General features: G+C 36.4%; 1 long non-coding RNA gene across 4 annotated transcripts in view; it reads right to left on the bottom strand.

Moving 5' to 3' along the window:
• The window catches only part of LOC134807806 (uncharacterized), a 415718-nt gene that overhangs the window by 179129 nt on the left and 224378 nt on the right, over nucleotides 1-12211 (bottom strand). For all 4 annotated transcript variants that reach the window (XR_010149082.1, XR_010149080.1, XR_010149083.1 and 1 more), the window contains one exon: nucleotides 8032-8120. This is a non-coding gene — a long non-coding RNA (uncharacterized LOC134807806). The remainder of the gene's footprint in view (nucleotides 1-8031; nucleotides 8121-12211) is intronic.

The following is a 12211-nucleotide window of genomic DNA, read 5'->3' as shown; positions in this document are numbered from 1 at the left end:
GCTACGCCATTAATGGTCTTTTTATAAATTATTAAATTTTTAAATATGACAAATGGAAGTCATGAATCAGAAGTTGATAAATTATTGTAGTTATAGTTCCAAAATTTGAAATTTCTGTCTAGGTTTACTAACAAAACAGCCAGTATGTTTCTAATTTAGAAGACAAAAGATAGACACATTCACCATAAGAACAGTTATTGTTTGGGTTTTTCTAGTTAATTACTAATTTCCTCAGTTTGAAGAGACAACAAAGAGCTTCTCTGTTCTGACCTAGTGAGAACTTACTCATAGAATACAGATTTATCACACATAAGGAAATCTAAAGTAAGCTTTATTGTATTGCCACCTCCTGGTCCAAGAACAGAGAATAAAATTGTATTTAGTGCAAAAAAGAATTGTAGCTTTTACTACCATATAGAGAGAGCAAGCCCCTAGCAGGGACGAAGTGAGCATGCTTTCCTAGATTTGGCAGACCTTGGGGAATGGTGAGTCAACTGAGACCAGTCAGGATGGACAATAGAAATCCCACAGTGGGTTCCAGCAAGTGCAAGAAAATAGAAGTGAATGTGTTTCCATTCATTATTATAAAATCTATTACTTCCGATTAAACTGAGAAGAGAATTAAAGAACTTCACTTACATGGGATTGACTGGGTGTTGTTTTAACTCTTACCTACAGCAGAAAATTCCCAACCCTCACTGCTCAAGCATAGACCACCCTTCACTTGCCTCAAACACAATCACTAAACAACCATTCATACTCTTATTTTAACGTTCCATTTGCCTCTAAATTAAACAAAGACAAGAACATCATTGTAGCATCCTGTGTATATTTTAGGACCAATGAGATTCATCAAATTTAAGATAAAAGTTGGCAATCAAATCTACTAAAAGAAAATCATTACCAAGCGGTCTTTGCTAGGAGGGAGCAGGTGCTCTCAGGGTAGACTATGGATGCGGAACTCCGATGGCGATGGTCATCAGTGGTCAAGTCCAGGCCCTAAATATTTCCTAGGCAATGTTGCAGATGAAATATATGCCTCATTTCCCTTGTCCTAACAGATGAATTTCTAGCCACCAAATGCCACAGCCAACTCTTGATTTTTTTTCATCATGCTTAATGACTTCAAACCTTGAAATTAAAAGTCAGTGCCATTGTTTTGGGTGTTTTATATATATATATTTTTTGGGAATCAGATTTAGAAGGCAATCTGATTTAACATACCTCCTACCATTGCTGGTTTAGAGTCATCGGTTTGAAGCCAAACCTGGACATGTGTAGCTGACTCTGATTGGAATATAGAAGTCATGCTAAGGGCAACAGCATTTCTAACCCTGTTTCCCAATCTCAACCCAGGTGTACAGAGAAGACCCTGCCAATTCCAATCTTACTGTTTCAAAACAGAGATTTGGCCCTTAAAAGTACCACCAAATCTAGCTACCCCTCCAAATAGGGTTCTATTTTCCTGTTATATAGTTGCAAACAGCTGTTAGGCAGATTTGTTTCAGGCAATGGCATAAATCATTTTTCTTAGTTTAAAAAGCACTTAAGTTCTTAAATCTTTTGTTCAGGAAGAAAGTCTAAGCCTTTAAGAAAACCTTCTGGTTTAAGTTAGTATGTTTGAAATCATGAGCTCTGATGCCTTCTGGAGAAAAATAAAATAAAATAAGAATATGTTTGGAATCTAAGATCCATGAAAATAAACATGTTAAAGTCTTTCATTTTTACAGTTATAAATGTAAGAGATCAATAAACATTTCAATTCATTTGTAAGTAAATCGAAATGTTTATTGATCCCTTAGTTGAAATTTGAAATTTTAATTTTTGAATGTTGTATTTAATTTAGGGTATCCATGGAGAGATCAATACATGTAGCTGCCAGTGTTCTATGCAAAATAAAAGTATGTTTGGATAGAAACCATATAGATAATAACAACAGCTCTCTATTATTATTAGTTTAACTCAATAGGCCGGCTACTTTCAGTCCATTTATTAGAAAAAATCTCATAACTACTCTCTGCATAGTAGGTTGAAGCACATTAAATTGTAACATTTCAACATTTTTTTTCAAAAACAGCAATTTCATAAAGGTCCAATTTAATAGCTATTCCAGGCTCTATTTTGCTGAAGAGAAAAGTGAGGACTAAGAGGTTAAGTAATATGCTCCAAAAAATAAAAAGCCTGCAGTTAGCAAAAATGGTGCTCAAAACAGTCTCTCTTAAGTTCAGACTTCAGTAACTTGAGGGTCTACTGACTTGAGGTTCAAGCCTGAGAGTCTATTGATTTCAGGATCCTCAAATCGCCATTGTTTTTTTCAATCAGTTCAGTTTGGCAAACTGCCTAAGAGTCATAAATGAAAGTAAGATTTTTTTCTTACTCTGTATACTACATGCACTCAGGCTTTTTGAGCTTGACTTTGAGTACAGAACCAATCCTTTAGGACCAGAGAAAGAAAATCACGTATTCCCAAATAAATCAGGCAGAAGTCTTCTTGATTCTAGGTGCCACTTTGAGCTGGGTTTTTAAAACCAGATAGGGGTTTGCAGTGCTGGAGAGGAGGGGAGTTCCTGCTTGGTGCACCTGCTTGTGCAAGTGTTATTGTAATCTGATATGAATAGCATCACAATTAGCTTCTGTGATGCAGACCTTTGGTTTTTCATATGTCTCTCTTTCCCTCTTTCTCCAGACAATCCCATCCAAAGTCCCCACTGCTGGTTCCCTTTTGGCCTGTTTCTATATCACTATAGTAAGATGTGACAAAATCCAAATACTTTCAATCAAACAAGTCATATGACCAAGTAATGGGCATTATAAGAGGAAGCATTATGATCAAAGCTTTAATAATAGCTCTAGACATTTCTAGTCTTTCAAACAAAATAAAAAAATAAAATCAGCTAAGTTTACCTTTTACAAAACTTCATACTCACTTAAGATCGTTTTGATTTTATGACCAACCACAAAATATATAATTCTTTGTGGGTCATGAGAAGGTTTAGGCTGTCATGAAACAAAATATATAGCTACTAAAAATGGGATTGCCATATGATTTAATATATAACCTGGGATCTGAGAAAGTTAACTCTGTTTGTTTCTTTAGTTGTGATCTCTGAGCCAGTGCCAATGAACTGAGAGCAGATTTCCCAAATAGTGTTTGTAACATGATGCTGTTCAGAAGACATTAACAAGTGTTCTGTGTAGGAAAAAATATGGCCCATATGTTTGGCAAATACCAAATAACTCATTCCCCTGTGGAAGATCCCTATTACATGACATATTAAAGTCTTTGAAATTTCCCAGGGGTGAAATAACCTATGCAACATTTTAAACTTATTGTACTACAATCCTATCCCCAAATTTTCTCTGACCTTGGCATAGTTCCCCCCCCCACACACAAAAGATCCATTCAGATATGCTGCAACACTACTGTTCAGCAGACCTCATTTTGAGTGGCATTGACTTAGAGGAGGAAGATCTGAATCAGGATCAATCAGAATATTTATTAAGCAATTATTATGCTAAAAGCACTCTGCTTCATGCTCTTTGTGAAACATGCATATGAGAAAAAAGTTACTGCCCCGACCTTGTTTACTTTCTCAGCAGAACAGTTAGACATTATTAGGGGTTGAAATGTGTTCTCACAAAAGACGTTGAAGTCTTAACCCCCAGTGTCTGGTGCTGTGACCTTTGGAAATAGTCTGAGGTCATTAGAATGGACCCAGATCCAACATATAAAGGCAAAATTTGAACACAGGGACACACACACACAGGTAAAAACACCATGTGAAGGTTGGAATTATGCTGCCACACGCTAAGAAATGATCAGAAGCTAGGTGAGAAGCCTGGAACAGGTTCTCCCCAAGCACCTTCAGAGGGAGCATGGCCAAGCCAGCAATACATTGATCTCAGAATTCTAGCCTCCAGCACTGTGAGACAATACATTTCTGTGGTTGAACACCCAGTTTGTGGTATTTTGTTTCAGCAGCCCCAAGAAATGAATACAGACATATTCACAAAATAGCAGCTAGTCATGCGGCTCATTATTTAAACATCAAATGACTAGTACAGGTAATGTTCATTAAAGGAGTTCAGAGGAAGTAAGACAGTATGAAGTCTAAACATGAAGAGAAGACTGAGTAACTGAGAAAGAGAGGAAGATGCTGCTGGTTGACTACTAATAATTCAACCTCATTCTGAAAAAAAAATTACTATGGAAAGTGATGGATATCTTAAATTGCTTACTTGTAGTAATCATTTCTCTATGAATATGTATATCAAAACATCATACTTGTATACTTTAAATTTATACAATACAAATTAATTATTTAATTAATTATAAAAACTCTCCACTTCATCCTGTTTTTCTCACTGACCAATATGGTTTGACTGTGTCCCCACCCAAATCTCATCTTGAACTGTAGTTTCCATAATCCCCACTTGTTGTGAGAGGGACCCAGTGGGAGGTAATTGAATCATGGGAGTGTTTTCCCTCATGCTATTCTCATGATAGTAAGTTCTCACAAGATCTGATGGTTTTATAAGGGTATTCCCCCTTCACTGGCTCTCATTCTTCTCCCTCCTGCCACCTTGTGAAAAAAGATGTGTTTGCTTCCCCTTCCGCCATGATTGTAAGTTTCCTGAGGCCTCCCCAGCCCTGTAGAACTGTGAGTTAATCAAACTTCTTTCCTTTATAAATTACCCAGTCGCAGGTATGTCCTTATAGCAGCGTGAGAATGGACTAATGCACTGACTGAACCTGTCTTCTAGGATAAATATTGAAAACAGCAGAATTTTGTCTTTCTACCCTCCCCTCTTGCAGCAAGAGAAATGGATGTGACCCAGTGCTGGTCAATGGGAACTGACAAAGTTTGCAGGGGGTTCCTGGAAAATTTTCCTCCCCAGTTAAGAGACACCTGAAGAGAATGCCACATTTCTTTTTCATTGTATGTGATTATATTTAAGTGAAGCTGGAATGTCTATGTTCAGTGTTCTTCCATGGGGGAAGAAATTGGTGAAAGACCAAGGGTAGCAGGTACAGAAGCATCAGGGTTTATAAAAATGTCAGTGTGCCATTGCCCCAACTCTCAACACACCTTTTATACAGACTCCTTATACATAAGCTAATATAATTCTTTAGCAGTTTTAGTTAAACCTTATGCTATTTGCAGGGATAAAGATAATTCTGAATGACAAGAAAGAAAAGGAGAAACAGAAGGGTAAAAGAATGACATGATCACAGATGTAGAGTCAGGGTACTTAATCTATTCTCAGGGCTCATCTCAACATTGTTAAAAACCTTTTCTATTCAAGGATTTTACTTGAATACTATGTCAACCTCTAGGCCTTAACTGATTTGCATTCCTCCTTTGTTTGAACTAATTTCCTGTCTTCCAACTGAGTTGCCAAATTACCTAATCTCTATCTTCTGAAAACATAATTTATTCTGTCCCTATGTTGTGGTTGCTGATACACAACTTCCTAGTTTAACTGCCTACAGTTTTACACCGCATCACTGAGCATGTTACCGGTTGGGAATCCATCCAGGTATGCACCAACCTCAATTCTTGCCTCCTCAGAAGAAAGAATTCACCTGAGGGCCATAAAGCAAAAGGGGAGATGGAGGCAAGTTTTAGAGCAAGAGTGAAAGTTTATTAAAAAGCTTTAGAGCAGGAACAAAAGGAAGAAATGTGAACTTGGAAGAGGGACAAGTGGGTGACTTGAAGGACAAGTGCACAGTTTTACCTTTTGATTTAGGGTTTTATGTGTTGGCATATTTCTCGGGTCTTGCATCCCTTCTCCCCTGATTTTTCCCTTAGAGTGTGCTGTCTGCATGTGCAATGATCAGCTAGTGCTTGGGAGGGGAGCATGCGCAGTGTTTACTGGAGTTGTACTCATGCTCATTGAAGGCGTTCTTCCCTTTACTGGTGGAATGGCCCTGGAAGGTCATATACCAGTTTAAGTCTGCCATTTTGCCTTTTAATGTACATGCTTAAGCCTTTTCACCCAACTCATGAGATCTTCTTCAGGAAGCTGCTGATCAGCATTTTCAGGTATTTCCTAACTATAGGGAGACTGCCTTTCCCTGGTGCTGGCTGCAACCAATTATTTTAGAAAGAGAGTTAACAACTGCCTGGCCATCACCTGATGGTCGCCTGACATGGCTGGTTGTGGCAGAGGCTTCTTCTGTCCTGCTTATGTTTGCCTAACTCTCTACTATAACAGGAACAGGCACATGATGCCATGCAGGAACTCATTAACTCACATTGTATGAATGTATGGATGAATGAATAAGAATAAATGGGTGCCTCTACTGCTTCAGTCACATAGTTCTATACAAAAGTATCTAAATCCAGATGATTTTTTTCTGTTGTTTTCATGCTAGGTACACTCTTAAGTATTGAGGATACAGCACTGATTTGTGGTACTATGCACAAAGGAAGGCCACTGAGTACCTCTGACAGGATTAACTTGATCAGATTTTGGCAGAAGTATTGAGCATGGAATAGGAATTGTTTAGGAGAAAGTTATGAACAAGTGACTCTGTAATAGCACTGGTCATAGAGGATGGAATTTTGCTGAAATCAGTAAAAAGGGTCCTAAGAATAACAACAAAGAGATGGAAGAGGTAACATGAAGTTGATGAATACTTGAAGACATGTAAGAGTCTGCAATTTTATATAGATTTTTGGCTCAGGTTATTAGCCAGTGAAGAGGTAAGATGTGAAGTAGACCAGAGAAATCAGAGTTTTTGTTGTTATTATTTTAATAGGGAAGACATCAAGATCAATTTTGGAGATTCTCTGTCTCTCTGCTAATCTGAGGGTAGAGCAGTACATTGCTTGTCTTGCAGTAAGTCTGAACATGGAGGGAAATGTACCACACTATTATCCTTCATGTGAAAGATGGGAACTTATCACAAGATCCAAAGCAACACTGACTTGGGCACATTATTATCTGAATATTATGTGAAAGACACTTTTAAATTTATTAGGATTATGTTAAAGGAAACATAAATCCACTGAAAGATAGTGATGTTTTATATTTTTAAGGAATTTTGTTTCACTACACTATAGACAAATGATGCTGATAAATGTATAGAATCATAGAAACTATGCTTTGTTATCAATTTTATGGCATAAAGTTAGAGCTCTTTCTTAGAAAATATGCAAAACAAATTCTCTCCTAATGGCCTCAATAGAAAAAAACACACAGATATCTCTACAGTATCACATTTCTAGTATTATAACTAAAGGTCAGTTGTCATATTTACTCTCATATATGATATTTCAAGGGTTTATAGCTTATCAAATCACATCTGGCAGAAACTTGCTCTGAGGCTTTTCAGCTTGGTTTAAAAAGGTTTTTATTCTGTGAAATATGTACTATGGTAAATTTTATAAAGATAATAATTTTGTCAAAAATTTGGAGAAATTTTGGAGATAACTCCTCTCCCTGCTTTTAAAACACAAACCTGGGAGGGATATTTTGCACAAATACTTAATTAATTTTAGCATTTGGCACTGCAAAGTTAGATTTGCCTATTTACAACTAATTCTTGGGACATCATCTGCTAATGCCATTATTGTGGCAATGTTGGCAAAACTTGGAATGTTGTCATTTACATTATTTCTAAAGAAGCAGTGTGTTTGGATAACAAACACAGTAAATAGAATAGTACTCAGATGATGCAAACTACAATACAATACTTTTAAAAAATAAAATCCCTTGATATTGTGTTTTTCATTGTTTAGGTGATACAGAGTAAGAGGGAAATGACATGCTGAATTCAGAAGGCCAGGATAAAAGAACTGGATTAGTCATCTAGTATAAGTCACTACATAAATTAAATATAATCTAACCTGGGTAACAGGCCTGAAAATATCCATGAAGGGTTAAGTGCTTAAAACCTGAAATTTGACATGCAGAATTGAAACAGCATAGACCCTGAGTGGAGACAAGCACCACAGTAGCACAGTCCATAAGTAAGGCAGGTTTCAGCAGAAACTTACAAGTGAGTAGCAGCAAAATACTCACGGTTTCCTGAGCCCTCATCCTCTCACGAAGCACAATGATCCAGGAGAATGTCCCTTATTCCTGGGCTGTTTCACAAATCAAGCAGGAACCTGAAAGGAACAGGGTCACTATCACTTTACTTCACTCTTTATTCTTTTCTTTTTTGCTTTTCAGACTCTATTATTTCAAGTGACCTATCTTCATGTTTGCTCTTTTTTTTTTTTTAATTCTGATTGTTGGAATCTGCTGTATTAAACTTGAAATTCAATTATTTTATTGCCAGCTCTAGAATTTCTTTTTTGTTCTTTGTGAAAATAATTTCTGTCTCTTTGTTGATATTCTTGAATTGTTTATATCTCAGTTTTTCTCATTTTTCTTTAACTGTCTATTCATGATTTTATCTCATTGAGCAAATTTATGACAGCTATTTAAAGTTATTGTCAAGTAAATCTGAAACCTGTGTTTCTTTAGGGTTGGTTTCTGGAGATTTATTTTGTTAATTTGGATAAGTCACATTTCACTGTTTCTTTGTATGCTTTTGTAGTCTTTTGTTTAAAATTAGACATTTGAAAAAGCAGCTACTTCTAGTCTTTGTAGATTATCTCTATGCAAGAGAAAACTTTCACTAAACAACCAGTATGAAAATTCAAGGTCTCTTCAGGTCTTTTCTGGGAACGTATCTTTCCTGGGAAATTGTGCATGTGTATGTAACTTCCCAATTCTTTCATATAGATGATGCTTTTGAATGTGTTATTTTGCTCAAGTGTCTCACCCCTGCCTCTTCTCAGGGTCTTAGATATTCTATTGCATTCCTCGGTCTACAGTCTCTTGTCCCCAGGCACTCATAGATCTGGAGTCCCCTTGCAGCTGTCACACACTGCAGCCTCCAGTATTGCATTCAGTGGTCTCCAACCTCATGCTCAAACCATAACCGTATTTCCAATCAATGCTCCCAGTTAGGCAAGATGGAAACCAGTCATTCAAGAAGCCCACAGATAAGCTAGAACATTGCAAACAAGTTCCACACTTTTCCTTCTGGTCCTGAGGGAGAAACTGGAAATTAGACAGCTTTCTCCCGACCATGCCTGGCCCCACTGGATAGAAAGGGTGGGATAAGGGTAAGCAAAAATGCCACACATTTTCTATCATTTTGAATGTGGCCTTTTCTTTGTTGGGGGTTTCTCCTGGTGGCTGCAAATTCTTAGCTTGTTTTTAGAGTTCCACAAAATTACTTTGGACTGTAATGTTGTTGTTTATTTGATATTTCCATTGTAGAGCAAGAGCCTGGACTTTCCTATTCTACCATCTTGCTTCACTGAATTCTGGACCATTCATTTTAAAATTCTGTTTTATCACTCTTCTTAAAATAAAATAATTTCTACTTCTATCCTTAAGTTTACTGACCCTTACTTTTTCCATATTCAAACTACTGCTCAGTCTACCTAACTTGTTAAAATTTTATACATATACATATTCTATTTTAAAAAATCATTTACATATTTTGCTGAGCCTTTTTATCTTTTGCAGTCTCTGAAAATATTTATAAAAATCTGGTCTAAAATCTTTTTTTCTTTTTTTGAGATAGAGTCTCGCTCTGTCGCCCAAGCTGGAGTGCAGTGGCGCGATCTCAGCTCACTGCAAGCTCCGCCTCCTGGGTTCACACCATTCTCCTGCCTCAGCCTCCCGAGTAGCTGGGACTACAGGCGCCCGCCACCACACCTTGCTAATTTTTTTTTTAATTTTAGTAGAGACGGGGTTTCACCGTGTTAGCCAGGATGGTCTCGATCTCCTGACCTCGTGATCCGCCAGCCTTGGCCTCCCAAAGTGCTGGGATTACAGGCATGAACCACCGCGCCCGGCTAAAATCTTAATTTGGTAATGCCAACATTTGGTTTATATCAGTGTTTATTTCCATTCACTGTTTTTTTTTCTTAATTATGGGACACATTTTCCTGTTTCTTTCTATAGCGGACCTTGTAGATAGGATCTTAAAGATAATACTTGGTAGAGACTCTAGATTCTCTTATCTTCTTATGAATCGTTTTGATTTTTTGTTCTAGCAAATAGGTAAATTATCGACTAATTACCTTACAATGGTAGAGGCTTAGTTTTATGCTCTGTTATATCTTTTTCTTTGAGTTGTGCCCTTAATCATATTGTAAACATTATAGCTCAGTAACAGATTTTACTAAAAAAACTTGGTTCTATTTAGGTTTTCACGTTTATTCCAAGGTGCTAGTTAAGCTGATGTAACTTGGTAGGACACATTCTAAACTCGGATTCTAAAGGGGCTAGCAGTTAAAACTCTCTGCCCAACAGTCGCATCCTTCTAACTGTTGCTTCATATTAGGCTCATTGAAGTCTCCACTGCACCTGGGTACCTCATCAAACATCAATGAATTTGAAAGGGTTTAAACTAAGCTTTTGAGACTCTTCCCTCTGTAGCTCTCTCTTGTCTGGGAATTCACCTGTCTCCCCAAATTTCAACCACTCTGGCATCCCTGAAAAACACTCTCTCCGACCTCATGTCAATAAGACTTCATATTTATATTGGGTTCTAGACATTGGTCAAGGTGAAACTGAGAAATATTCCCAGAAGAAAACCTGAACATAATGTGCATTTCACACAGGGAAGTTCGTTCCTTCAAAGAGGTAAATTCACTCCAATCTCCATAGGGTTTAGGCCACTCCATAGTCACTTCAAACAATGTGTGCTTTTAAAATTATTTTGTTCAAAGTTTATTTTTGTTATTTAAAAGATTGATCTGATTCTAGCTTCTCCACGGTTAATAAAATACATAGCCCATTAAATATCAATTGGACACCATTAAAGTAAATAGAAATCAAGATTAGGTTAAGAGTTTCTGAGCAAACAAAGCCAGTTAGGCCTTATAAGTTACCTTAGGCTTGCTTGATTTGCAAACATAAGCAAAACTTAACTTGAGCTATTTCTTGTAAATGACTGTATTAAAAACAACAATGACAATAACAGAACTTAAGCTCAACCAATCAGAAACAGCCAACTAACTTATAATCTGTAACTAGGAATTTTCCAGTGGAATAGACTAAATAAGGCAACCCAGTAAGGTTATACCTAAGTAAAAACACTGTTATACTGGATAAGGTATAATAACAACCAATCAAATATTTTCTTTCCTTTACTGCAGTGTCTGTTCTATAAAAGCATCTTTCTTTTTCCTTGGTTGGGCTCCTGGACCACTTCTGATTTGGAGCTGCCCAATTCATGAATCATTGTTTACTTAAATACACTCTTTAAAAATTTTACTGCGCCTTAGTTTACCTTTTAAACATCATTATATGGAACACCCCAAATAGGAACAAGAAGAAGATAAAGTACAGAATATATTCTGGAAAATATGATAATCAGTGTAATAATAGCTATGATCTATGTTTGAATTTATAATATCTGGCAGAAATAAATTTTCCACGTTGTCCTATATTAAAATCATCTGCCAGAATTTAAGTGAGCTGGATTTAGTGTCCATTTTTTATTTTTAAGGATAAGGAGCAGTTGACAAAAAAAAAAATAAAGTTCATTGACTATGTTTTAAGTACAGCTCTAAAGTGTTACTAATAATTATACCATCACACAGTTATTTACCTAATTTTGATTCTCAATTCTTGCTGGTTTTGTTTGTATATGAGAAATAAATTTTATTTTTATTATAAATGAAGGAACACTTTGTTTCACTCTGTTACTTCTCTCTTATCTTTTTTTTTTTTTGTGGAGAGTTAGAGCGAACAAGCCATTTCTTCTATTTTTGTTTCTTGTCATACAAAAGAGAAAAAGGGTTTTTCTTTCCTTGTTTTATTTTACAAATGATGGTCAACATTACCAAACCTATTGTTTGATGTATAGTAGCCAAAATATGCCATTTCTTATGCCTGGCAAAAAATTATAGGGATTGCTTTGTGGCTATATCCACATGCAATTATCATAAATTGCTTGTAAACTGAGATTGCATGAATAAACATCATGGACAGATACAAATCATTCGTGGAATACTTTCTAGTCACCTGCAAAATATTTTAGCATCAAGAATAAGCTCAGTCAGGAGTATTCACTAATGTGTAGATATTGTGGATTGAAAACTATCTGCAGAGATCAAATACCTAAAACATCCATTGTTTGTAAGTCTAGTATAAAAGATAAGCAGTTACAATTTTTAGGATTACATTA

Source organism: Pan troglodytes, chromosome 12, assembly GCF_028858775.2.
Source record: "Pan troglodytes isolate AG18354 chromosome 12, NHGRI_mPanTro3-v2.0_pri, whole genome shotgun sequence".
Lineage (NCBI taxonomy): Eukaryota > Metazoa > Chordata > Mammalia > Primates > Hominidae > Pan > Pan troglodytes.
The sequence above is the reverse complement of the archived record's forward strand: the minus strand, read 5'-3'. Positions and strand labels throughout refer to the sequence as shown.